Here is a 23,514-nt window from a genome sequence, read left to right on the forward strand (position 1 = left end):
GTAATAACATGAAATGTTCTTGAAGACCAGAACCTGAACACAGCAGTTTCTGCTGCTAAATTGCTATTCTGTAACAAAAAAAACAGCAACTAAATATGCCGAAACCCGGGATCGAACCAGGGACCTTTAGATCTATCAGTCTAACGCTCTCCCAACTGAGCTATTTCAGCTAATTGTAACAGATGTGAAGTCGTATTTGGGGTTTTAGGTTGGGAAAAAAAGAGCATCAAGTGTTCTTGAAGAGCAACACCTTATAATGAAAGATTCTGCTGGTAAATTGCTATTCTGTAACAAAAATACAGCTACTAAACATGCCGAAACCCGGGATCGAACCAGGGACTTATAGATCTTCAGTCTAATGCTCTCCCAAATGAGATATTGCAGCTACGTCTGACATTTGGAAAGTCTTTTTTGGTGTTTAAGATAAGGCAAACTGAAAGAACATCAAGTGTCCTAGAGGACGAAACCTGAAAATAAACATTTCTGCTGCTAAATTTCTTTTTGCTGAATTGCTACTCAGTAACAAAATGCAAACACCCAAACATGTGGAAACCCACGATCGTACTAGGGATTTTAAGGTCTTCAGTCTATTGCTCTCACAACTGAGCTATTTTGGCAAGCTATACTGATAAGAATGTCTTTTTTTGGAGCTAAAGATTTTGCAAACTGAAATAACATAAAATGTTTTTCAAGATCAAAAACTGAAAACAACAGTTTTTGCTGCTAAATTGCTATTCAGTAGCAAAAGCAAACACCCAACCATGCTAAACCCCAGGATTGAACAAGACACCCTTAGATCTTCAGTCTAATGTTGTCACAACTGAGCTATTTCGCCAAGCTCTACTAATAAGAAATTATTTTATTGGGGCTAATAATAATGCAAACTGTAATAACATGAAATGTTCTTGAAGACCAGAACCTGAACACGGCAGTTTCTGCTGCTAAATTGCTATTCTGTAACAAAAAAAACAGCAACTAAATATGCCGAAACCCGGGATCGAACCAGGGACCTTTAGATCTTCAGTCTAACGCTCTCCCAACTGAGCTATTTAGGCTAATTGTGAAAGATGTCAAGTCGTATTTGGGGTTTTAGGTTGGGAAAAAAAGAGCATCAAGTGTTCTTGAAGAGCAACACCTTATAATGAAAGATTCTGCTGGTAAATTGCTATTCTGTAACAAAAATACAGCTACTAAACATGCCGAATCCTGGGATCGAACCCAGGACCTTTAGATTTTCAGTTTGATGCTCTCACAAAAGAGCTATTGCGTGTAAGTCTTACGTTTTGAAAGTCTTTTTTGGTGTTTAAGATAAGGCAAACTGAAAGAACATCAAGTGTCCTAGAGGGCGAAACTTGAAAATGAAAGTTTCTGCTGCTAAATTTCTTTTTGCTGAATTGCTACTCAGTAACAAACTGCAAACACCCAAACATGTGGAAACCCACGATCGTACTAGGGATTTTAAGGTCTTCAGTCTATTGCTCTCACAACTGAGCTATTTTGGCAAGCAATACTGATAAGAATGTCTTTTTTTTTGGAGCTAAAGATTTTGCAAACTGAAATAACATAAAATGTTTTTCAAGATCAAAAACTGAAAACAACAGTTTTTGCTGCTAAATTGCTATTCAGTAGCAAAAGCAAACACCCAACCATGCTAAACCCCAGGATTGAACAAGACACCCTTAGATCTTCAGTCTAATGTTCTCACAACTGAGCTATTTCGCCAAGCTCTACTAATAAGAAATTCTTTTATTGGGGCTAATAATAATGCAAACTGTAATAACATGAAATGATCTTGAAGACCAGAACCTGAACACGGCAGTTTCTGCTGCTAAATTGCTATTCTGTAACCAAAAAAACAGCAACTAAATATGCCGAAACCCAGGATAGAACCAGGGACCTTTAGATCTTCAGTCTAACGCTCTCCCAACTGAGCTATTTCGGCTAATTGTGAAAGATGTCAAGCCGTATTTGGGGTTTTAGGCTGGGAAAAAAAAGAGCATTAAGTGTTCTTGATGAACAACACCTGATAATGAAAGATTCTGCTGGTAAATTGCTATTCTGTAACAAAAATACAGCAACTAAACATGCCGAATCCTGGGATCGAACCCAGGACCTTTAGATCTTCAGTTTAATGCTCTCACAAAAGAGATATTGCGTGTAAGTCTGACGTTTAGAAAGTCTTTTTTGGTGTTTAAGATAAGGCAAACTGAAAGAACATCAAGTGTCCTAGAGGGCGAAACCTGAAAATGAAAGTTTCTGCTGTTAAATTTCTTTTTGCTGAATTGCTACTCAGTAACAAACTGCAAACACCCAAACATGTGGAAACCCACGATCGTACTAGGGATTTTAAGGTCTTCAGTCTATTGCTCTCACAACTGAGCTATTTTGGCAAGCTATACTGATAAGAATGTCTTTTTTTAGGAGCTAAAGATTTTGCAAACTGAAATAACATAAAATGCTTTTCAAGATCAAAACCTGAACACAACAGTTTTTGCTGCTAAATTGCTATTCAGTAGCAAAAGCAAACACCCAACCATGCTAAACCCCAGGATTGAACAAGACACCCTTAGATCTTCAGTCTAATGTTGTCACAACTGAGCTATTTCGCCAAGCTCTACTAATAAGAAATTATTTTATTGGGGCTAATAATAATGCAAACTGTAATAACATGAAATGTTCTTGAAGACCAGAACCTGAACACGGCAGTTTCTGCTGCTAAATTGCTATTCTGTAACAAAAAAAACAGCAACTAAATATGCCGAAACCCAGGATCGAACCAGGGACCTTTAGATCTTCAGTCTAACGCTTTCCCAACTGAACTATTTCAGCTAATTGTGACAGATGCAAAGTCGTATTTGGGGTTTTAGGTTGGGAAAAAAAGAGCATCAAGTGTTCTTGAAGAGCAACACCTTATAATGAAAGATTCTGCTGGTAAATTGCTATTCTGTAACAAAAATACAGCTACTAAACATGCCGAAACCCGGGATCAAACCAGGGACTTATAGATCTTCAGTCCAATGCTCTCCCAAATTAGCTATTGCAGCTACGTCTGACATTTGGAAAGTCTTTTTTGGTGTTTAAGATAAGGCAAACTGAAAGAACATCAAGTGTCCTAGAGGGCGAAACCTGAAAATGAAAGTTTCAGCTGCTAAATTTCTTTTTGCTGAATTGCTACTCAGTAACAAACTGCAAACACCCAAACATGTGGAAACCCACGATCGTACTAGGGATTTTAAGGTCTTCAGTCTATTGCTCTCACAACTGAGCTATTTTGGCAAGCTATACTGATAAGAATGTCTTTTTTTGGAGCTAAAGATTTTGCAAACTGAAATAACATAAAATGTTTTTCAAGATCAAAAACTGAAAACAACAGTTTTTGCAGCTAAATTGCTATTCAGTAGCAAAAGCAAACACCCAATCATGCTAAACCCCAGGATTGAACAAGACACCCTTAGATCTTCAGTCTAATGTTGTCACAACTGAGCTATTTCGCCAAGCTCTACTAATAAGAAATTCTTTTATTGGGGCTAATAATAATGCAAACTGTAATAACATGAAATGATCTTGAAGACCAGAACCTGAACACGGCAGTTTCTGCTGCTAAATTGCTATTCTGTAACAAAAAAACAGCAACTAAATATGCCGAAACCCGGGATCGAACCAGGGACCTTTAGATCTTCAGTCTAACGCTCTCCCAACTGAGCTATTTCGGCTAATTGTGAAAGATGTGAAGTCGTATTTGGGGTTTTAGGCTGGGGAAAAAAAGAGCATTAAGTGTTCTTGATGAACAACACCTGATAATGAAAGATTCTGCTGGTAAATTGCTATTCTGTAACAAAAATACAGCAACTAAACATGCCGAATCCTGGGATCAAACCCAGGACCTTTAGATCTTCAGTTTAATGCTCTCACAAAAGAGCTATTGCGTGTAAGTCTGACGTTTAGAAAGTCTTTTTTGGTGTTTAAGATAAGGCAAACTGAAAGAACATCAAGTGTCCTAGAGGGCGAAACCTGAAAATGAAAGTTTCTGCTGCTAAATTTCTTTTTGCTGAATTGCTACTCAGTAACAAACTGCAAACACCCAAACATGTGGAAACCCACGATCGTACTAGGGATTTTAAGGTCTTCAGTCTATTGCTCTCACAACTGAGCTATTTTGGCAAGCTATACTGATAAGAATGTCTTTTTTTAGGAGCTAAAGATTTTGCAAACTGAAATAACATAAAATGCTTTTCAAGATCAAAACCTGAACACAACAGTTTTTGCTGCTAAATTGCTATTCAGTAGCAAAAGCAAACACCCAACCATGCTAAACCCCAGGATTGAACAAGACACCCTTAGATCTTCAGTCTAATGTTGTCACAACTGAGCTATTTCGCCAAGCTCTACTAATAAGACATTCTTTTATTGGGGCTAATAATAATGCAAACTGTAATAACATGAAATGTTCTTGAAGACCAGAACCTGAACACGGCAGTTTCTGCTGCTAAATTGCTATTCTGTAACAAAAAAACAGCAACTAAATATGCAGAAACCCGGGATCGAACCAGGGACCTTTAGATCTTCAGTGTAACGCTCTCCCAACTGAGCTATTTCGGCTAATTGTGACAGATGTGAAGTCGTATTTGGGGTTTTAGGTTGGGAAAAAAAGAGCATCAATTGTTCTTGAAGAGCAACACCTTATAATGAAAGATTCTGCTGGTAAATTTCTATTCTGTAACAAAAATACAGCTACTAAACATGCCGAATCCCGGGATCTAACCAGGGACTTATAGATCTTCAGTCTAATGCTCTCCCAAATGAGCTATTGCAGCTACGTCTGACATTTGGAAAGTCTTTTTTGGTGTTTAAGATAAGGCAAACTGAAAGAACATCAAGTGTCCTAGAGGGCGAAACCTGAAAATAAACGTTTCTGCTGCTAAATTTCTTTTTGCTGAATTGCTACTCAGTAACAAAATGCAAACACCCAAACATGTGGAAACCCACGATCGTACTAGGGATTTTAAGGTCTTCAGTCTATTGCTCTCACAACTGAGCTATTTTGGCAAGCTATACTGATAAGAATGTCTTTTTTTGGAGCTAAAGATTTTGCAAACTGAAATAACATAAAATGTTTTTCAAGATCAAAAACTGAAAACAACAGTTTTTGCTGCTAAATTGCTATTCAGTAGCAAAAGCAAACACCCAACCATGCTAAACCCCAGGATTGAACAAGACACCCTTAGATCTTCAGTCTAATGTTGTCACAACTGAGCTATTTCGCCAAGCTCTACTAATAAGAAATTATTTTATTGGGGCTAATAATAATGCAAACTGTAATAACATGAAATGTTCTTGAAGACCAGAACCTGAACACGGCAGTTTCTGCTGCTAAATTGCTATTCTGTAACAAAAAAAACAGCAACTAAATATGCCAAAACCCGGGATCGAACCAGGGACCTTTAGATCTTCAGTCTAACGCTCTCCCAACTGAGCTATTTCGGCTAATTGTGACAGATGTGAAGTCGTATTTGGGGTTTTAGGTTGGGAAAAAAAGAGCATCAAGTGTTCTTGAAGAGCAACACCTTATAATGAAAGATTCTGCTGGTAAATTGCTATTCTGTAACAAAAATACAGCTACTAAACATGCCGAATCCTGGGATCGAACCCAGGACCTTTAGATCTTCAGTTTGATGCTCTCACAAAAGAGCTATTGCGTGTAAGTCTTACGTTTTGAAAGTCTTTTTTGGTGTTTAAGATAAGGCAAACTGAAAGAACATCAAGTGTCCTAGAGGGCGAAACTTGAAAATGAAAGTTTCTGCTGCTAAATTTCTTTTTGCTGAATTGCTACTCAGTAACAAACTGCAAACACCCAAACATGTGGAAACCCACGATCGTACTAGGGATTTTAAGGTCTTCAGTCTATTGCTCTCACAACTGAGCTATTTTGGCAAGCTATACTGATAAGAATGTCTTTTTTTTTGGAGCTAAAGATTTTGCAAACTGAAATAACATAAAATATTTTTCAAGATCAAAAACTGAAAACAACAGTTTTTGCTGCTAAATTGCTATTCAGTAGCAAAAGCAAACACCCAACCATGCTAAACCCCAGGATTGAACAAGACACCCTTAGATCTTCAGTCTAATGTTCTCACAACTGAGCTATTTCGCCAAGCTCTACTAATAAGAAATTCTTTTATTGGGGCTAATAATAATGCAAACTGTAATAACATGAAATGATCTTGAAGACCAGAACCTGAACACGGCAGTTTCTGCTGCTAAATTGCTATTCTGTAACCAAAAAAACAGCAACTAAATATGCCGAAACCCAGGATAGAACCAGGGACCTTTAGCTCTTCAGTCTAACGCTCTCCCAACTGAGCTATTTCGGCTAATTGTAAAAGATGTCAAGCCGTATTTGGGGTTTTAGGCTGGGAAAAAAAAGAGCATTAAGTGTTCTTGATGAACAACACCTGATAATGAAAGATTCTGCTGGTAAATTGCTATTCTGTAACAAAAATACAGCAACTAAACATGCCAAATCCTGGGATCGAACCCAGGACCTTTAGATCTTCAGTTTAATGCTCTCACAAAAGAGATATTGCGTGTAAGTCTGACGTTTAGAAAGTCTTTTTTGGTGTTTAAGATAAGGCAAACTGAAAGAACATCAAGTGTCCTAGAGGGCGAAACCTGAAAATGAAAGTTTCTGCTGTTAAATTTCTTTTTGCTGAATTGCTACTCAGTAACAAACTGCAAACACCCAAACATGTGGAAACCCACGATCGTACTAGGGATTTTAAGGTCTTCAGTCTATTGCTCTCACAACTGAGCTATTTTGGCAAGCTATACTGATAAGAATGTCTTTTTTTAGGAGCTAAAGATTTTGCAAACTGAAATAACATAAAATGCTTTTCAAGATCAAAACCTGAACACAACAGTTTTTGCTGCTAAATTGCTATTCAGTAGCAAAAGCAAACACCCAACCATGCTAAACCCCAGGATTGAACAAGACACCCTTAGATCTTCAGTCTAATGTTGTCACAACTGAGCTATTTCGCCAAGCTCTACTAATAAGAAATTATTTTATTGGGGCTAATAATAATGCAAACTGTAATAACATGAAATGTTCTTGAAGACCAGAACCTGAACACGGCAGTTTCTGCTGCTAAATTGCTATTCTGTAACAAAAAAAACAGCAACTAAATATGCCGAAACCCAGGATCGAACCAGGGACCTTTAGATCTTCAGTCTAACGCTTTCCCAACTGAACTATTTCAGCTAATTGTGACAGATGCAAAGTCGTATTTGGGGTTTTAGGTTGGGAAAAAAAGAGCATCAAGTGTTCTTGAAGAGCAACACCTTATAATGAAAGATTCTGCTGGTAAATTGCTATTCTGTAACAAAAATACAGCTACTAAACATGCCGAAACCCGGGATCAAACCAGGGACTTATAGATCTTCAGTCCAATGCTCTCCCAAATTAGCTATTGCAGCTACGTCTGACATTTGGAAAGTCTTTTTTGGTGTTTAAGATAAGGCAAACTGAAAGAACATCAAGTGTCCTAGAGGGCGAAACCTGAAAATGAAAGTTTCAGCTGCTAAATTTCTTTTTGCTGAATTGCTACTCAGTAACAAACTGCAAACACCCAAACATGTGGAAACCCACGATCGTACTAGGGATTTTAAGGTCTTCAGTCTATTGCTCTCACAACTGAGCTATTTTGGCAAGCTATACTGATAAGAATGTCTTTTTTTGGAGCTAAAGATTTTGCAAACTGAAATAACATAAAATGTTTTTCAAGATCAAAAACTGAAAACAACAGTTTTTGCAGCTAAATTGCTATTCAGTAGCAAAAGCAAACACCCAATCATGCTAAACCCCAGGATTGAACAAGACACCCTTAGATCTTCAGTCTAATGTTGTCACAACTGAGCTATTTCGCCAAGCTCTACTAATAAGAAATTCTTTTATTGGGGCTAATAATAATGCAAACTGTAATAACATGAAATGATCTTGAAGACCAGAACCTGAACACGGCAGTTTCTGCTGCTAAATTGCTATTCTGTAACAAAAAAACAGCAACTAAATATGCCGAAACCCGGGATCGAACCAGGGACCTTTAGATCTTCAGTCTAACGCTCTCCCAACTGAGCTATTTCGGCTAATTGTGAAAGATGTGAAGTCGTATTTGGGGTTTTAGGCTGGGGAAAAAAAGAGCATTAAGTGTTCTTGATGAACAACACCTGATAATGAAAGATTCTGCTGGTAAATTGCTATTCTGTAACAAAAATACAGCAACTAAACATGCCGAATCCTGGGATCAAACCCAGGACCTTTAGATCTTCAGTTTAATGCTCTCACAAAAGAGCTATTGCGTGTAAGTCTGACGTTTAGAAAGTCTTTTTTGGTGTTTAAGATAAGGCAAACTGAAAGAACATCAAGTGTCCTAGAGGGCGAAACCTGAAAATGAAAGTTTCTGCTGCTAAATTTCTTTTTGCTGAATTGCTACTCAGTAACAAACTGCAAACACCCAAACATGTGGAAACCCACGATCGTACTAGGGATTTTAAGGTCTTCAGTCTATTGCTCTCACAACTGAGCTATTTTGGCAAGCTATACTGATAAGAATGTCTTTTTTTAGGAGCTAAAGATTTTGCAAACTGAAATAACATAAAATGCTTTTCAAGATCAAAACCTGAACACAACAGTTTTTGCTGCTAAATTGCTATTCAGTAGCAAAAGCAAACACCCAACCATGCTAAACCCCAGGATTGAACAAGACACCCTTAGATCTTCAGTCTAATGTTGTCACAACTGAGCTATTTCGCCAAGCTCTACTAATAAGAAATTATTTTATTGGGGCTAATAATAATGCAAACTGTAATAACATGAAATGTTCTTGAAGACCAGAACCTGAACACGGCAGTTTCTGCTGCTAAATTGCTATTCTGTAACAAAAAAAACAGCAACTAAATATGCCAAAACCCGGGATCGAACCAGGGACCTTTAGATCTTCAGTCTAACGCTCTCCCAACTGAGCTATTTCGGCTAATTGTGACAGATGTGAAGTCGTATTTGGGGTTTTAGGTTGGGAAAAAAAGAGCATCAAGTGTTCTTGAAGAGCAACACCTTATAATGAAAGATTCTGCTGGTAAATTGCTATTCTGTAACAAAAATACAGCTACTAAACATGCCGAAACCCGGGATCGAACCAGGGACTTATAGATCTTCAGTCTAATGATCTCCCAAATGAGCTATTGCAGCTACGTCTGACATTTGGAAAGTCTTTTTTGGTGTTTAAGATAAGGCAAACTGAAAGAACATCAAGTGTCCTAGAGGGCGAAACCTGAAAATAAACGTTTCTGCTGCTAAATTTCTTTTTGCTGAATTGCTACTCAGTAACAAAATGCAAACACCCAAACATGTGGAAACCCACGATCGTACTAGGGATTTTAAGGTCTTCAGTCTATTGCTCTCACAACTGAGCTATTTTGGCAAGCTATACTGATAAGAATGTCTTTTTTTGGAGCTAAAGATTTTGCAAACTGAAATAACATAAAATGTTTTTCAAGATCAAAACCTGAACACAACAGTTTTTGCTGCTAAATTGCTATTCAGTAGCAAAAGCAAACACCCAACCATGCTAAACCCCAGGATTGAACAAGACACCCTTAGATCTTCAGTCTAATGTTGTCACAACTGAGCTATTTCGCCAAGCTCTACTAATAAGAAATTCTTTTATTGGGGCTAATAATAATGCAAACTGTAATAACATGAAATGTTCTTGAAGACCAGAACCTGAACACGGCAGTTTCTGCTGCTAAATTGCTATTCTGTAACAAAAAAAACAGCAACTAAATATGCCAAAACCCGGGATCGAACCAGGAACCTTTAGATCTTCAGTCTAACGCTCTCCCAACTGAGCTATTTCGGCTAATTGTGAAAGATGTCAAGCCGTATTTGGGGTTTTAGGCTGGGGAAAAAAAGAGCATTAAGTGTTCTTGATGAACAACACCTGATAATGAAAGATTCTGCTGGTAAATTGCTATTCTGTAACAAAAATACAGCAACTAAACATGCCGAATCCTGGGATCGAACCCAGGACCTTTAGATCTTCAGTTTAATGCTCTCACAAAAGAGATATTGCGTGTAAGTCTGACGTTTAGAAAGTCTTTTTTGGTGTTTAAGATAAGGTAAACTGAAAGAACATCAAGTGTCCTAGAGGGCGAAACCTGAAAATGAAAGTTTCTGCTGTTAAATTTCTTTTTGCTGAATTGCTACTCAGTAACAAACTGCAAACACCCAAACATGTGGAAACCCACGATCGTACTAGGGATTTTAAGGTCTTCAGTCTATTGCTTTCACAACTGAGCTATTTTGGCAAGCTATACTGATAAGAATGTCTTTTTTTAGGAGCTAAAGATTTTGCAAACTGAAATAACATAAAATGCTTTTCAAGATCAAAACCTGAACACAACAGTTTTTGCTGCTAAATTGCTATTCAGTAGCAAAAGCAAACACCCAACCATGCTAAACCCCAGGATTGAACAAGACACCCTTAGATCTTCAGTCTAATGTTGTCACAACTGAGCTATTTCGCCAAGCTCTACTAATAAGAAATTCTTTTATTGGGGCTAATAATAATGCAAACTGTAATAACATGAAATGTTCTTGAAGACCAGAACCTGAACACGGCAGTTTCTGCTGCTAAATTGCTATTCTGTAACAAAAAAAACAGCAACTAAATATGCCGAAACCCAGGATCGAACCAGGGACCTTTAGATCTTCAGTCTAACGCTCTCCCAACTGAACTATTTCAGCTAATTGTGACAGATGCAAAGTCGTATTTGGGGTTTTAGGTTGGGAAAAAAAGAGCATCAAGTGTTCTTGAAGAGCAACACCTTATAATGAAAGATTCTGCTGGTAAATTGCTATTCTGTAACAAAAATACAGCTACTAAACATGCCGAAACCCGGGATCGAACCAGGGACTTATAGATCTTCAGTCTAATGCTCTCCCAAATTAGCTATTGCAGCTACATCTGACATTTGGAAAGTCTTTTTTGGTGTTTAAGATAAGGCAAACTGAAAGAACATCAAGTGTCCTAGAGGGCGAAACCTGAAAATGAAAGTTTCAGCTGCTAAATTTCTTTTTGCTGAATTGCTACTCAGTAACAAACTGCAAACACCCAAACATGTGGAAACCCACGATCGTACTAGGGATTTTAAGGTCTTCAGTCTATTGCTCTCACAACTGAGCTATTTTGGCAAGCTATACTGATAAGAATGTCTTTTTTTAGGAGCTAAAGATTTTGCAAACTGAAATAACATAAAATGCTTTTCAAGATCAAAACCTGAACACAACAGTTTTTGCTACTAAATTGCTATTCAGTAGCAAAAGCAAACACCCAACCATGCTAAACCCCAGGATTGAACAAGACACCCTTAGATCTTCAGTCTAATGTTGTCACAACTGAGCTATTTCACCAAGCTCTACTAATAAGAAATTATTTTATTGGGGCTAATAATAATGCAAACTGTAATAACATGAAATGTTCTTGAAGACCAGAACCTGAACACAGCAGTTTCTGCTGCTAAATTGCTATTCTGTAACAAAAAAAACAGCAACTAAATATGCCGAAACCCGGGATCGAACCAGGGACCTTTAGATCTTCAGTCTAACGCTCTCCCAACTGAGCTATTTCAGCTAATTGTAACAGATGTGAAGTCGTATTTGGGGTTTTAGGTTGGGAAAAAAAGAGCATCAAGTGTTCTTGAAGAGCAACACCTTATAATGAAAGATTCTGCTGGTAAATTGCTATTCTGTAACAAAAATACAGCTACTAAACATGCCGAAACCCGGGATCGAACCAGGGACTTATAGATCTTCAGTCTAATGCTCTCCCAAATGAGATATTGCAGCTACGTCTGACATTTGGAAAGTCTTTTTTGGTGTTTAAGATAAGGCAAACTGAAAGAACATCAAGTGTCCTAGAGGACGAAACCTGAAAATAAACATTTCTGCTGCTAAATTTCTTTTTGCTGAATTGCTACTCAGTAACAAAATGCAAACACCCAAACATGTGGAAACCCACGATCGTACTAGGGATTTTAAGGTCTTCAGTCTATTGCTCTCACAACTGAGCTATTTTGGCAAGCTATACTGATAAGAATGTCTTTTTTTGGAGCTAAAGATTTTGCAAACTGAAATAACATAAAATGTTTTTCAAGATCAAAAACTGAAAACAACAGTTTTTGCTGCTAAATTGCTATTCAGTAGCAAAAGCAAACACCCAACCATGCTAAACCCCAGGATTGAACAAGACACCCTTAGATCTTCAGTCTAATGTTGTCACAACTGAGCTATTTCGCCAAGCTCTACTAATAAGAAATTATTTTATTGGGGCTAATAATAATGCAAACTGTAATAACATGAAATGTTCTTGAAGACCAGAACCTGAACACGGCAGTTTCTGCTGCTAAATTGCTATTCTGTAACAAAAAAAACAGCAACTAAATATGCCGAAACCCGGGATCGAACCAGGGACCTTTAGATCTTCAGTCTAACGCTCTCCCAACTGAGCTATTTCGGCTAATTGTGAAAGATGTCAAGTCGTATTTGGGGTTTTAGGTTGGGAAAAAAAGAGCATCAAGTGTTCTTGAAGAGCAACACCTTATAATGAAAGATTCTGCTGGTAAATTGCTATTCTGTAACAAAAATACAGCTACTAAACATGCCGAATCCTGGGATCGAACCCAGGACCTTTAGATCTTCAGTTTGATGCTCTCACAAAAGAGCTATTGCGTGTAAGTCTTACGTTTTGAAAGTCTTTTTTGGTGTTTAAGATAAGGCAAACTGAAAGAACATCAAGTGTCCTAGAGGGCGAAACTTGAAAATGAAAGTTTCTGCTGCTAAATTTCTTTTTGCTGAATTGCTACTCAGTAACAAACTGCAAACACCCAAACATGTGGAAACCCACGATCGTACTAGGGATTTTAAGGTCTTCAGTCTATTGCTCTCACAACTGAGCTATTTTGGCAAGCAATACTGATAAGAATGTCTTTTTTTTTTGGAGCTAAAGATTTTGCAAACTGAAATAACATAAAATGTTTTTCAAGATCAAAAACTGAAAACAACAGTTTTTGCTGCTAAATTGCTATTCAGTAGCAAAAGCAAACACCCAACCATGCTAAACCCCAGGATTGAACAAGACACCCTTAGATCTTCAGTCTAATGTTCTCACAACTGAGCTATTTCGCCAAGCTCTACTAATAAGAAATTCTTTTATTGGGGCTAATAATAATGCAAACTGTAATAACATGAAATGATCTTGAAGACCAGAACCTGAACACGGCAGTTTCTGCTGCTAAATTGCTATTCTGTAACCAAAAAAACAGCAACTAAATATGCCGAAACCCAGGATAGAACCAGGGACCTTTAGATCTTCAGTCTAACGCTCTCCCAACTGAGCTATTTCGGCTAATTGTGAAAGATGTCAAGCCGTATTTGGGGTTTTAGGCTGGGAAAAAAAAGAGCATTAAGTGTTCTTGATGAACAACACCTGATAATGAAAGATTCTGCTGGTAAATTGCTATTCTGTAACAAAAATACAGCAACTAAACATGCCGAATCCTGGGATCGAACCCAGGACCTTTAGATCTTCAGTTTAATGCTCTCACAAAAGAGATATTGCGTGTAAGTCTGACGTTTAGAAAGTCTTTTTTGGTGTTTAAGATAAGGCAAACTGAAAGAACATCAAGTGTCCTAGAGGGCGAAACCTGAAAATGAAAGTTTCTGCTGTTAAATTTCTTTTTGCTGAATTGCTACTCAGTAACAAACTGCAAACACCCAAACATGTGGAAACCCACGATCGTACTAGGGATTTTAAGGTCTTCAGTCTATTGCTCTCACAACTGAGCTATTTTGGCAAGCTATACTGATAAGAATGTCTTTTTTTAGGAGCTAAAGATTTTGCAAACTGAAATAACATAAAATGCTTTTCAAGATCAAAACCTGAACACAACAGTTTTTGCTGCTAAATTGCTATTCAGTAGCAAAAGCAAACACCCAACCATGCTAAACCCCAGGATTGAACAAGACACCCTTAGATCTTCAGTCTAATGTTGTCACAACTGAGCTATTTCGCCAAGCTCTACTAATAAGAAATTATTTTATTGGGGCTAATAATAATGCAAACTGTAATAACATGAAATGTTCTTGAAGACCAGAACCTGAACACGGCAGTTTCTGCTGCTAAATTGCTATTCTGTAACAAAAAAAACAGCAACTAAATATGCCGAAACCCAGGATCGAACCAGGGACCTTTAGATCTTCAGTCTAACGCTTTCCCAACTGAACTATTTCAGCTAATTGTGACAGATGCAAAGTCGTATTTGGGGTTTTAGGTTGGGAAAAAAAGAGCATCAAGTGTTCTTGAAGAGCAACACCTTATAATGAAAGATTCTGCTGGTAAATTGCTATTCTGTAACAAAAATACAGCTACTAAACATGCCGAAACCCGGGATCAAACCAGGGACTTATAGATCTTCAGTCCAATGCTCTCCCAAATTAGCTATTGCAGCTACGTCTGACATTTGGAAAGTCTTTTTTGGTGTTTAAGATAAGGCAAACTGAAAGAACATCAAGTGTCCTAGAGGGCGAAACCTGAAAATGAAAGTTTCAGCTGCTAAATTTCTTTTTGCTGAATTGCTACTCAGTAACAAACTGCAAACACCCAAACATGTGGAAACCCACAATCGTACTAGGGATTTTAAGGTCTTCAGTCTATTGCTCTCACAACTGAGCTATTTTGGCAAGCTATACTGATAAGAATGTCTTTTTTTGGAGCTAAAGATTTTGCAAACTGAAATAACATAAAATGTTTTTCAAGATCAAAAACTGAAAACAACAGTTTTTGCAGCTAAATTGCTATTCAGTAGCAAAAGCAAACACCCAATCATGCTAAACCCCAGGATTGAACAAGACACCCTTAGATCTTCAGTCTAATGTTGTCACAACTGAGCTATTTCGCCAAGCTCTACTAATAAGAAATTCTTTTATTGGGGCTAATAATAATGCAAACTGTAATAACATGAAATGATCTTGAAGACCAGAACCTGAACACGGCAGTTTCTGCTGCTAAATTGCTATTCTGTAACAAAAAAACAGCAACTAAATATGCCGAAACCCGGGATCGAACCAGGGACCTTTAGATCTTCAGTCTAACGCTCTCCCAACTGAGCTATTTCGGCTAATTGTGAAAGATGTGAAGTCGTATTTGGGGTTTTAGGCTGGGGAAAAAAAGAGCATTAAGTGTTCTTGATGAACAACACCTGATAATGAAAGATTCTGCTGGTAAATTGCTATTCTGTAACAAAAATACAGCAACTAAACATGCCGAATCCTGGGATCAAACCCAGGACCTTTAGATCTTCAGTTTAATGCTCTCACAAAAGAGCTATTGCGTGTAAGTCTGACGTTTAGAAAGTCTTTTTTGGTGTTTAAGATAAGGCAAACTGAAAGAACATCAAGTGTCCTAGAGGGCGAAACCTGAAAATGAAAGTTTCTGCTGCTAAATTTCTTTTTGCTGAATTGCTACTCAGTAACAAACTGCAAACACCCAAACATGTGGAAACCCACGATCGTACTAGGGATTTTAAGGTCTTCAGTCTATTGCTCTCACAACTGAGCTATTTTGGCAAGCTATACTGATAAGAATGTCTTTTTTTAGGAGCTAAAGATTTTGCAAACTGAAATAACATAAAATGCTTTTCAAGATCAAAACCTGAACACAACAGTTTTTGCTGCTAAATTGCTATTCAGTAGCAAAAGCAAACACCCAACCATGCTAAACCCCAGGATTGAACAAGACACCCTTAGATCTTCAGTCTAATGTTGTCACAACTGAGCTATTTCGCCAAGCTCTACTAATAAGACATTCTTTTATTGGGGCTAATAATAATGCAAACTGTAATAACATGAAATGTTCTTGAAGACCAGAACCTGAACACGGCAGTTTCTGCTGCTAAATTGCTATTCTGTAACAAAAAAACAGCAACTAAATATGCAGAAACCCGGGATCGAACCAGGGACCTTTAGATCTTCAGTGTAACGCTCTCCCAACTGAGCTATTTCGGCTAATTGTGATAGATGTGAAGTCGTATTTGGGGTTTTAGGTTGGGAAAAAAAGAGCATCAATTGTTCTTGAAGAGCAACACCTTATAATGAAAGATTCTGCTGGTAAATTTCTATTCTGTAACAAAAATACAGCTACTAAACATGCCGAATCCCGGGATCTAACCAGGGACTTATAGATCTTCAGTCTAATGCTCTCCCAAATGAGCTATTGCAGCTACGTCTGACATTTGGAAAGTCTTTTTTGGTGTTTAAGATAAGGCAAACTGAAAGAACATCAAGTGTCCTAGAGGGCGAAACCTGAAAATAAACGTTTCTGCTGCTAAATTTCTTTTTGCTGAATTGCTACTCAGTAACAAAATGCAAACACCCAAACATGTGGAAACCCACGATCGTACTAGGGATTTTAAGGTCTTCAGTCTATTGCTCTCACAACTGAGCTATTTTGGCAAGCTATACTGATAAGAATGTCTTTTTTTGGAGCTAAAGATTTTGCAAACTGAAATAACATAAAATGTTTTTCAAGATCAAAAACTGAAAACAACAGTTTTTGCTGCTAAATTGCTATTCAGTAGCAAAAGCAAACACCCAACCATGCTAAACCCCAGGATTGAACAAGACACCCTTAGATCTTCAGTCTAATGTTGTCACAACTGAGCTATTTCGCCAAGCTCTACTAATAAGAAATTATTTTATTGGGGCTAATAATAATGCAAACTGTAATAACATGAAATGTTCTTGAAGACCAGAACCTGAACACGGCAGTTTCTGCTGCTAAATTGCTATTCTGTAACAAAAAAAACAGCAACTAAATATGCCAAAACCCGGGATCGAACCAGGGACCTTTAGATCTTCAGTCTAACGCTCTCCCAACTGAGCTATTTCGGCTAATTGTGACAGATGTGAAGTCGTATTTGGGGTTTTAGGTTGGGAAAAAAAGAGCATCAAGTGTTCTTGAAGAGCAACACCTTATAATGAAAGATTCTGCTGGTAAATTGCTATTCTGTAACAAAAATACAGCTACTAAACATGCCGAAACCCGGGATCGAACCAGGGACTTATAGATCTTCAGTCTAATGATCTCACAAATGAGCTATTGCAGCTACGTCTGACATTTGGAAAGTCTTTTTTGGTGTTTAAGATAAGGCAAACTGAAAGAACATCAAGTGTCCTAGAGGGCGAAACCTGAAAATAAACGTTTCTGCTGCTAAATTTCTTTTTGCTGAATTGCTACTCAGTAACAAAATGCAAACACCCAAACATGTGGAAACCCACGATCGTACTAGGGATTTTAAGGTCTTCAGTCTATTGCTCTCACAACTGAGCTATTTTGGCAAGCTATACTGATAAGAATGTCTTTTTTTGGAGCTAAAGATTTTGCAAACTGAAATAACATAAAATGTTTTTCAAGATCAAAACCTGAACACAACAGTTTTTGCTGCTAAATTGCTATTCAGTAGCAAAAGCAAACACCCAACCATGCTAAACCCCAGGATTGAACAAGACACCCTTAGATCTTCAGTCTAATGTTGTCACAACTGAGCTATTTCGCCAAGCTCTACTAATAAGAAATTCTTTTATTGGGGCTAATAATAATGCAAACTGTAATAACATGAAATGTTCTTGAAGACCAGAACCTGAACACGGCAGTTTCTGCTGCTAAATTGCTATTCTGTAACAAAAAAAACAGCAACTAAATATGCCGAAACCCGGGATCGAACCAGGAACCTTTAGATCTTCAGTCTAACGCTCTCCCAACTGAGCTATTTCGGCTAATTGTGAAAGATGTCAAGCCGTATTTGGGGTTTTAGGCTGGGGAAAAAAAGAGCATTAAGTGTTCTTGATGAACAACACCTGATAATGAAAGATTCTGCTGGTAAATTGCTATTCTGTAACAAAAATACAGCAACTAAACATGCCGAATCCTGGGATCGAACCCAGGACCTTTAGATCTTCAGTTTAATGCTCTCACAAAAGAGATATTGCGTGTAAGTCTGACGTTTAGAAAGTCTTTTTTGGTGTTTAAGATAAGGTAAACTGAAAGAACATCAAGTGTCCTAGAGGGCGAAACCTGAAAATGAAAGTTTCTGCTGTTAAATTTCTTTTTGCTGAATTGCTACTCAGTAACAAACTGCAAACACCCAAACATGTGGAAACCCACGATCGTACTAGGGATTTTAAGGTCTTCAGTCTATTGCTTTCACAACTGAGCTATTTTGGCAAGCTATACTGATAAGAATGTCTTTTTTTAGGAGCTAAAGATTTTGCAAACTGAAATAACATAAAATGCTTTTCAAGATCAAAACCTGAACACAACAGTTTTTGCTGCTAAATTGCTATTCAGTAGCAAAAGCAAACACCCAACCATGCTAAACCCCAGGATTGAACAAGACACCCTTAGATCTTCAGTCTAATGTTGTCACAACTGAGCTATTTCGCCAAGCTCTACTAATAAGAAATTCTTTTATTGGGGCTAATAATAATGCAAACTGTAATAACATGAAATGTTCTTGAAGACCAGAACCTGAACACGGCAGTTTCTGCTGCTAAATTGCTATTCTGTAACAAAAAAAACAGCAACTAAATATGCCGAAACCCAGGATCGAACCAGGGACCTTTAGATCTTCAGTCTAACGCTCTCCCAACTGAACTATTTCAGCTAATTGTGACAGATGCAAAGTCGTATTTGGGGTTTTAGGTTGGGAAAAAAAGAGCATCAAGTGTTCTTGAAGAGCAACACCTTATAATGAAAGATTCTGCTGGTAAATTGCTATTCTGTAACAAAAATACAGCTACTAAACATGCCGAAACCCGGGATCGAACCAGGGACTTATAGATCTTCAGTCTAATGCTCTCCCAAATTAGCTATTGCAGCTACATCTGACATTTGGAAAGTCTTTTTTGGTGTTTAAGATAAGGCAAACTGAAAGAACATCAAGTGTCCTAGAGGGCGAAACCTGAAAATGAAAGTTTCAGCTGCTAAATTTCTTTTTGCTGAATTGCTACTCAGTAACAAACTGCAAACACCCAAACATGTGGAAACCCACGATCGTACTAGGGATTTTAAGGTCTTCAGTCTATTGCTCTCACAACTGAGCTATTTTGGCAAGCTATACTGATAAGAATGTCTTTTTTTGGAGCTAAAGATTTTGCAAACTGAAATAACATAAAATGTTTTTCAAGATCAAAAATCTGAAAACAACAGTTTTTGCAGCTAAATTGCTATTCAGTGGCAAAAGCAAACACCCAATCATGCTAAACCCCAGGATTGAACAAGACACCCTTAGATCTTCAGTCTAATGTTGTCACAACTGAGCTATTTCGCCAAGCTCTACTAATAAGAAATTATTTTATTGGGGCTAATAATAATGCAAACTGTAATAACATGAAATGATCTTGAAGACCAGAACCTGAACACGGCAGTTTCTGCTGCTAAATTGCTATTCTGTAACAAAAAAACAGCAACTAAATATGCCGAAACCCGGGATCGAACCAGGGACCTTTAGATCTTCAGTCTAACGCTCTCCCAACTGAGCTATTTCGGCTAATTGTGAAAGATGTCAAGCCGTATTTGGGGTTTTAGGCTGGGGAAAAAAAGAGCATTAAGTGTTCTTGATGAACAACACCTGATAATGAAAGATTCTGCTGGTAAATTGCTATTCTGTAACAAAAATACAGCAACTAAACATGCCGAATCCTGGGATCAAACCCAGGACCTTTAGATCTTCAGTTTAATGCTCTCACAAAAGAGCTATTGCGTGTAAGTCTGACGTTTAGAAAGTCTTTTTTGGTGTTTAAGATAAGGCAAACTGAAAGAACATCAAGTGTCCTAGAGGGCGAAACCTGAAAATGAAAGTTTCTGCTGTTAAATTTCTTTTTGCTGAATTGCTACTCAGTAACAAACTGCAAACACCCAAACATGTGGAAACCCACGATCGTACTAGGGATTTTAAGGTCTTCAGTCTATTGCTCTCACAACTGAGCTATTTTGGCAAGCTATACTGATAAGAATGTCTTTTTTTAGGAGCTAAAGATTTTGCAAACTGAAATAACATAAAATGCTTTTCAAGATCAAAACCTGAACACAACAGTTTTTGCTGCTAAATTGCTATTCAGTAGCAAAAGCAAACACCCAACCATGCTAAACCCCAGGATTGAACAAGACACCCTTAGATCTTCAGTCTAATGTTGTCACAACTGAGCTATTTCGCCAAGCCCTACTAATAAGAAATTCTTTTATTGGGGCTAATAATAATGCAAACTGTAATAACATGAAATGTTCTTGAAGACCAGAACCTGAACACGGCAGTTTCTGCTGCTAAATTGCTATTCTGTAACAAAAAAACCAGCAACTAAATAATATGCCGAAACCCAGGATCGAACCAGGGACCTTTAGATCTTCAGTCTAACGCTCTCCCAACTGAACTATTTCAGCTAATTATGACAGATGCAAAGTCGTATTTGGGGTTTTAGGTTGGGAAAAAAAGAGCATCAAGTGCTCTTGAAGAGCAACACCTTATAATGAAAGATTCTGCTGGTAAATTGCTATTCTGTAACAAAAATACAGCTACTAAACATGCCGAAACCCGGGATCGAACCAGGGACTTATAGATCTTAAACATGCCGAAACCCGGGATCGAACCAGGGACTTATAGATCTTCAGTCTAATGCTCTCCCAAATTAGCTATTGCAGCTACATCTGACATTTGGAAAGTCTTTTTTGGTGTTTAAGATAAGGCAAACTGAAAGAACATCAAGTGTCCTAGAGGGCGAAACCTGAAAATGAAAGTTTCAGCTGCTAAATTTCTTTTTGCTGAATTGCAACTCAGTAACAAACTGCAAACACCCAAACATGTGGAAACCCACGATCGTACTAGGGATTTTAAGGTCTTCAGTCTATTGCTCTCACAACTGAGCTATTTTGGCAAGCTATACTGATAAGAATGTCTTTTTTTGGAGCTAAAGATTTTGCAAACTGAAATAACATAAAATGTTTTTCAAGATCAAAAACTGAAAACAACAGTTTTTGCAGCTAAATTGCTATTCAGTAGCAAAAGCAAACACCCAACCATGCTAAACCCCAGGATTGAACAAGACACCCTTAGATCTTCAGTCTAATGTTGTCACAACTGAGCTATTTCGCCAAGCTCTACTAATAAGAAATTCTTTTATTGGGGCTAATAATAATGCAAACTGTAATAACATGAAATGATCTTGAAGACCAGAACCTGAACACGGCAGTTTCTGCTGCTAAATTGCTATTCTGTAACAAAAAAACAGCAACTAAATATGCCGAAACCCGGGATCGAACCAGGGACCTTTAGATCTTCAGCCTAACGCTCTCCCAACTGAGCTATTTCGGCTAATTGTGAAAGATGTCAAGCCGTATTTGGGGTTTTAGGCTGGGGGAAAAAAAGAGCATTAAGTGTTCTTGATGAACAACACCTGATAATGAAAGATTCTGCTGGTAAATTGCTATTCTGTAACAAAAATACAGCAACTAAACATGCCGAATCCTGGGATCAAACCCAGGACCTTTAGATCTTCAGTTTAATGCTCTCACAAAAGAGCTATTGCGTGTAAGTCTGACGTTTAGAAAGTCTTTTTTGGTGTTTAAGATAAGGCAAACTGAAAGAACATCAAGTGTCCTAGAGGGCGAAACCTGAAAATGAAAGTTTCAGCTGCTAAATTTCTTTTTGCTGAATTGCTACTCAGTAACAAACTGCAAACACCCAAACATGTGGAAACCCACGATCGTACTAGGGATTTTAAGGTCTTCAGTCTATTGCTCTCACAACTGAGCTATTTTGGCAAGCTATACTGATAAGAATGTCTTTTTTTTAGGAGCTAAAGATTTTGCAAACTGAAATAACATAAAATGCTTTTCAAGATCAAAACCTGAACACAACAGTTTTTGCTGCTAAATTGCTATTCAGTAGCAAAAGCAAACACCCAACCATGCTAAACCCCAGGATTGAACAAGACACCCTTAGATCTTCAGTCTAATGTTGTCACAACTGAGCTATTTCGCCAAGCTCTACTAATAAGACATTCTTTTATTGGGGCTAATAATAATGCAAACTGTAATAACATGAAATGTTCTTGAAGACCAGAACCTGAACACGGCAGTTTCTGCTGCTAAATTGCTATTCTGTAACAAAAAAACAGCAACTAAATATGCAGAAACCCGGGATCGAACCAGGGACCTTTAGATCTTCAGTCTAACGCTCTCCCAACTGAGCTATTTCGGCTAATTGTGACAGATGTGAAGTCGTATTTGGGGTTTTAGGTTGGGAAAAAAAGAGCATCAAGTGTTCTTGAAGAGCAACACCTTAAAATGAAAGATTCTGCTGGTAAATTTCTATTCTGTAACAAAAATACAGCTACTAAACATGCCGAATCCCGGGATCTAACCAGGGACTTATAGATCTTCAGTCTAATGCTCTCCCAAATGAGCTATTGCAGCTACGTCTGACATTTGGAAAGTCTTTTTTGGTGTTTAAGATAAGGCAAACTGAAAGAACATCAAGTGTCCTAGAGGGCGAAACCTGAAAATAAACGTTTCTGCTGCTAAATTTCTTTTTGCTGAATTGCTACTCAGTAACAAAATGCAAACACCCAAACATGTGGAAACCCACGATCGTACTAGGGATTTTAAGGTCTTCAGTCTATTGCTCTCACAACTGAGCTATTTTGGCAAGCTATACTGATAAGAATGTCTTTTTTTGGAGCTAAAGATTTTGCAAACTGAAATAACATAAAATGTTTTTCAAGATCAAAAACTGAAAACAACAGTTTTTGCTGCTAAATTGCTATTCAGTAGCAAAAGCAAACACCAACCATGCTAAACCCCAGGATTGAACAAGACACCCTTAGATCTTCAGTCTAATGTTGTCACAACTGAGCTATTTCGCCAAGCTCTACTAATAAGAAATTATTTTATTGGGGCTAATAATAATGCAAACTGTAATAACATGAAATGTTCTTGAAGACCAGAACCTGAACACGGCAGTTTCTGCTGCTAAATTGCTATTCTGTAACAAAAAAAACAGCAACTAAATATGCCAAAACCCAGGATCGAACCAGGGACCTTTAGATCTTCAGTCTAACGCTCTCCAAACTGAGCTATTTCGGCTAATTGTGACAGATGTGAAGTCGTATTTGGGGTTTTAGGTTGGGAAAAAAAGAGCATCAAGTGTTCTTGAAGAGCAACACCTTATAATGAAAGATTCTGCTGGTAAATTGCTATTCTGTAACAAAAATACAGCTACTAAACATGCCGAAACCCGGGATCGAACCAGGGACTTATAGATCTTCAGTCTAATGATCTCCCAAATGAGCTATTGCAGCTACGTCTGACATTTGGAAAGTCTTTTTTGGTGTTTAAGATAAGGCAAACT

The 23,514-nt window shown here is 37.7% G+C and overlaps 27 non-coding genes across 27 annotated transcripts; all 27 read right to left on the reverse strand.

The window, feature by feature from the left end:
* Positions 1 to 96: 96 nt before the first annotated feature.
* TRNAI-GAU (transfer RNA isoleucine (anticodon GAU)) lies at positions 97 to 170 on the reverse strand. The gene has a single exon. It is a non-coding gene; the product is annotated as a tRNA-Ile (tRNA).
* An 812-nt stretch (positions 171 to 982) lies between these two features.
* On the reverse strand, positions 983 to 1,055 carry TRNAF-GAA (transfer RNA phenylalanine (anticodon GAA)). Its single transcript has one exon. It is a non-coding gene; the product is annotated as a tRNA-Phe (tRNA).
* Positions 1,056 to 1,869: 814 nt separating this feature from the next.
* TRNAF-GAA (transfer RNA phenylalanine (anticodon GAA)) lies at positions 1,870 to 1,942 on the reverse strand. The gene has a single exon. It is a non-coding gene; the product is annotated as a tRNA-Phe (tRNA).
* An 814-nt stretch (positions 1,943 to 2,756) lies between these two features.
* Positions 2,757 to 2,829, reverse strand: TRNAF-GAA (transfer RNA phenylalanine (anticodon GAA)). The gene has a single exon. It is a non-coding gene; the product is annotated as a tRNA-Phe (tRNA).
* Positions 2,830 to 3,640: 811 nt separating this feature from the next.
* On the reverse strand, positions 3,641 to 3,713 carry TRNAF-GAA (transfer RNA phenylalanine (anticodon GAA)). Its single transcript has one exon. It is a non-coding gene; the product is annotated as a tRNA-Phe (tRNA).
* Positions 3,714 to 4,526: 813 nt separating this feature from the next.
* TRNAF-GAA (transfer RNA phenylalanine (anticodon GAA)) lies at positions 4,527 to 4,599 on the reverse strand. Its single transcript has one exon. It is a non-coding gene; the product is annotated as a tRNA-Phe (tRNA).
* Positions 4,600 to 5,411: 812 nt separating this feature from the next.
* On the reverse strand, positions 5,412 to 5,484 carry TRNAF-GAA (transfer RNA phenylalanine (anticodon GAA)). Its single transcript has one exon. It is a non-coding gene; the product is annotated as a tRNA-Phe (tRNA).
* Positions 5,485 to 6,298: 814 nt separating this feature from the next.
* TRNAF-GAA (transfer RNA phenylalanine (anticodon GAA)) lies at positions 6,299 to 6,371 on the reverse strand. The gene has a single exon. It is a non-coding gene; the product is annotated as a tRNA-Phe (tRNA).
* An 814-nt stretch (positions 6,372 to 7,185) lies between these two features.
* On the reverse strand, positions 7,186 to 7,258 carry TRNAF-GAA (transfer RNA phenylalanine (anticodon GAA)). The gene has a single exon. It is a non-coding gene; the product is annotated as a tRNA-Phe (tRNA).
* An 811-nt stretch (positions 7,259 to 8,069) lies between these two features.
* Positions 8,070 to 8,142, reverse strand: TRNAF-GAA (transfer RNA phenylalanine (anticodon GAA)). Its single transcript has one exon. It is a non-coding gene; the product is annotated as a tRNA-Phe (tRNA).
* An 814-nt stretch (positions 8,143 to 8,956) lies between these two features.
* On the reverse strand, positions 8,957 to 9,029 carry TRNAF-GAA (transfer RNA phenylalanine (anticodon GAA)). The gene has a single exon. It is a non-coding gene; the product is annotated as a tRNA-Phe (tRNA).
* Positions 9,030 to 9,841: 812 nt separating this feature from the next.
* On the reverse strand, positions 9,842 to 9,914 carry TRNAF-GAA (transfer RNA phenylalanine (anticodon GAA)). Its single transcript has one exon. It is a non-coding gene; the product is annotated as a tRNA-Phe (tRNA).
* An 814-nt stretch (positions 9,915 to 10,728) lies between these two features.
* On the reverse strand, positions 10,729 to 10,801 carry TRNAF-GAA (transfer RNA phenylalanine (anticodon GAA)). The gene has a single exon. It is a non-coding gene; the product is annotated as a tRNA-Phe (tRNA).
* Positions 10,802 to 11,614: 813 nt separating this feature from the next.
* On the reverse strand, positions 11,615 to 11,687 carry TRNAF-GAA (transfer RNA phenylalanine (anticodon GAA)). The gene has a single exon. It is a non-coding gene; the product is annotated as a tRNA-Phe (tRNA).
* An 812-nt stretch (positions 11,688 to 12,499) lies between these two features.
* On the reverse strand, positions 12,500 to 12,572 carry TRNAF-GAA (transfer RNA phenylalanine (anticodon GAA)). The gene has a single exon. It is a non-coding gene; the product is annotated as a tRNA-Phe (tRNA).
* An 815-nt stretch (positions 12,573 to 13,387) lies between these two features.
* TRNAF-GAA (transfer RNA phenylalanine (anticodon GAA)) lies at positions 13,388 to 13,460 on the reverse strand. The gene has a single exon. It is a non-coding gene; the product is annotated as a tRNA-Phe (tRNA).
* An 814-nt stretch (positions 13,461 to 14,274) lies between these two features.
* Positions 14,275 to 14,347, reverse strand: TRNAF-GAA (transfer RNA phenylalanine (anticodon GAA)). The gene has a single exon. It is a non-coding gene; the product is annotated as a tRNA-Phe (tRNA).
* Positions 14,348 to 15,158: 811 nt separating this feature from the next.
* TRNAF-GAA (transfer RNA phenylalanine (anticodon GAA)) lies at positions 15,159 to 15,231 on the reverse strand. Its single transcript has one exon. It is a non-coding gene; the product is annotated as a tRNA-Phe (tRNA).
* An 813-nt stretch (positions 15,232 to 16,044) lies between these two features.
* Positions 16,045 to 16,117, reverse strand: TRNAF-GAA (transfer RNA phenylalanine (anticodon GAA)). Its single transcript has one exon. It is a non-coding gene; the product is annotated as a tRNA-Phe (tRNA).
* An 812-nt stretch (positions 16,118 to 16,929) lies between these two features.
* TRNAF-GAA (transfer RNA phenylalanine (anticodon GAA)) lies at positions 16,930 to 17,002 on the reverse strand. Its single transcript has one exon. It is a non-coding gene; the product is annotated as a tRNA-Phe (tRNA).
* An 812-nt stretch (positions 17,003 to 17,814) lies between these two features.
* On the reverse strand, positions 17,815 to 17,887 carry TRNAF-GAA (transfer RNA phenylalanine (anticodon GAA)). The gene has a single exon. It is a non-coding gene; the product is annotated as a tRNA-Phe (tRNA).
* Positions 17,888 to 18,701: 814 nt separating this feature from the next.
* TRNAF-GAA (transfer RNA phenylalanine (anticodon GAA)) lies at positions 18,702 to 18,774 on the reverse strand. Its single transcript has one exon. It is a non-coding gene; the product is annotated as a tRNA-Phe (tRNA).
* An 812-nt stretch (positions 18,775 to 19,586) lies between these two features.
* TRNAF-GAA (transfer RNA phenylalanine (anticodon GAA)) lies at positions 19,587 to 19,659 on the reverse strand. The gene has a single exon. It is a non-coding gene; the product is annotated as a tRNA-Phe (tRNA).
* An 817-nt stretch (positions 19,660 to 20,476) lies between these two features.
* TRNAF-GAA (transfer RNA phenylalanine (anticodon GAA)) lies at positions 20,477 to 20,549 on the reverse strand. Its single transcript has one exon. It is a non-coding gene; the product is annotated as a tRNA-Phe (tRNA).
* An 855-nt stretch (positions 20,550 to 21,404) lies between these two features.
* On the reverse strand, positions 21,405 to 21,477 carry TRNAF-GAA (transfer RNA phenylalanine (anticodon GAA)). Its single transcript has one exon. It is a non-coding gene; the product is annotated as a tRNA-Phe (tRNA).
* An 815-nt stretch (positions 21,478 to 22,292) lies between these two features.
* On the reverse strand, positions 22,293 to 22,365 carry TRNAF-GAA (transfer RNA phenylalanine (anticodon GAA)). The gene has a single exon. It is a non-coding gene; the product is annotated as a tRNA-Phe (tRNA).
* Positions 22,366 to 23,176: 811 nt separating this feature from the next.
* TRNAF-GAA (transfer RNA phenylalanine (anticodon GAA)) lies at positions 23,177 to 23,249 on the reverse strand. The gene has a single exon. It is a non-coding gene; the product is annotated as a tRNA-Phe (tRNA).
* Positions 23,250 to 23,514: the final 265 nt, after the last annotated feature.

This window comes from Pseudophryne corroboree, chromosome 4, assembly GCF_028390025.1.
Source record: "Pseudophryne corroboree isolate aPseCor3 chromosome 4, aPseCor3.hap2, whole genome shotgun sequence".
Lineage (NCBI taxonomy): Eukaryota > Metazoa > Chordata > Amphibia > Anura > Myobatrachidae > Pseudophryne > Pseudophryne corroboree.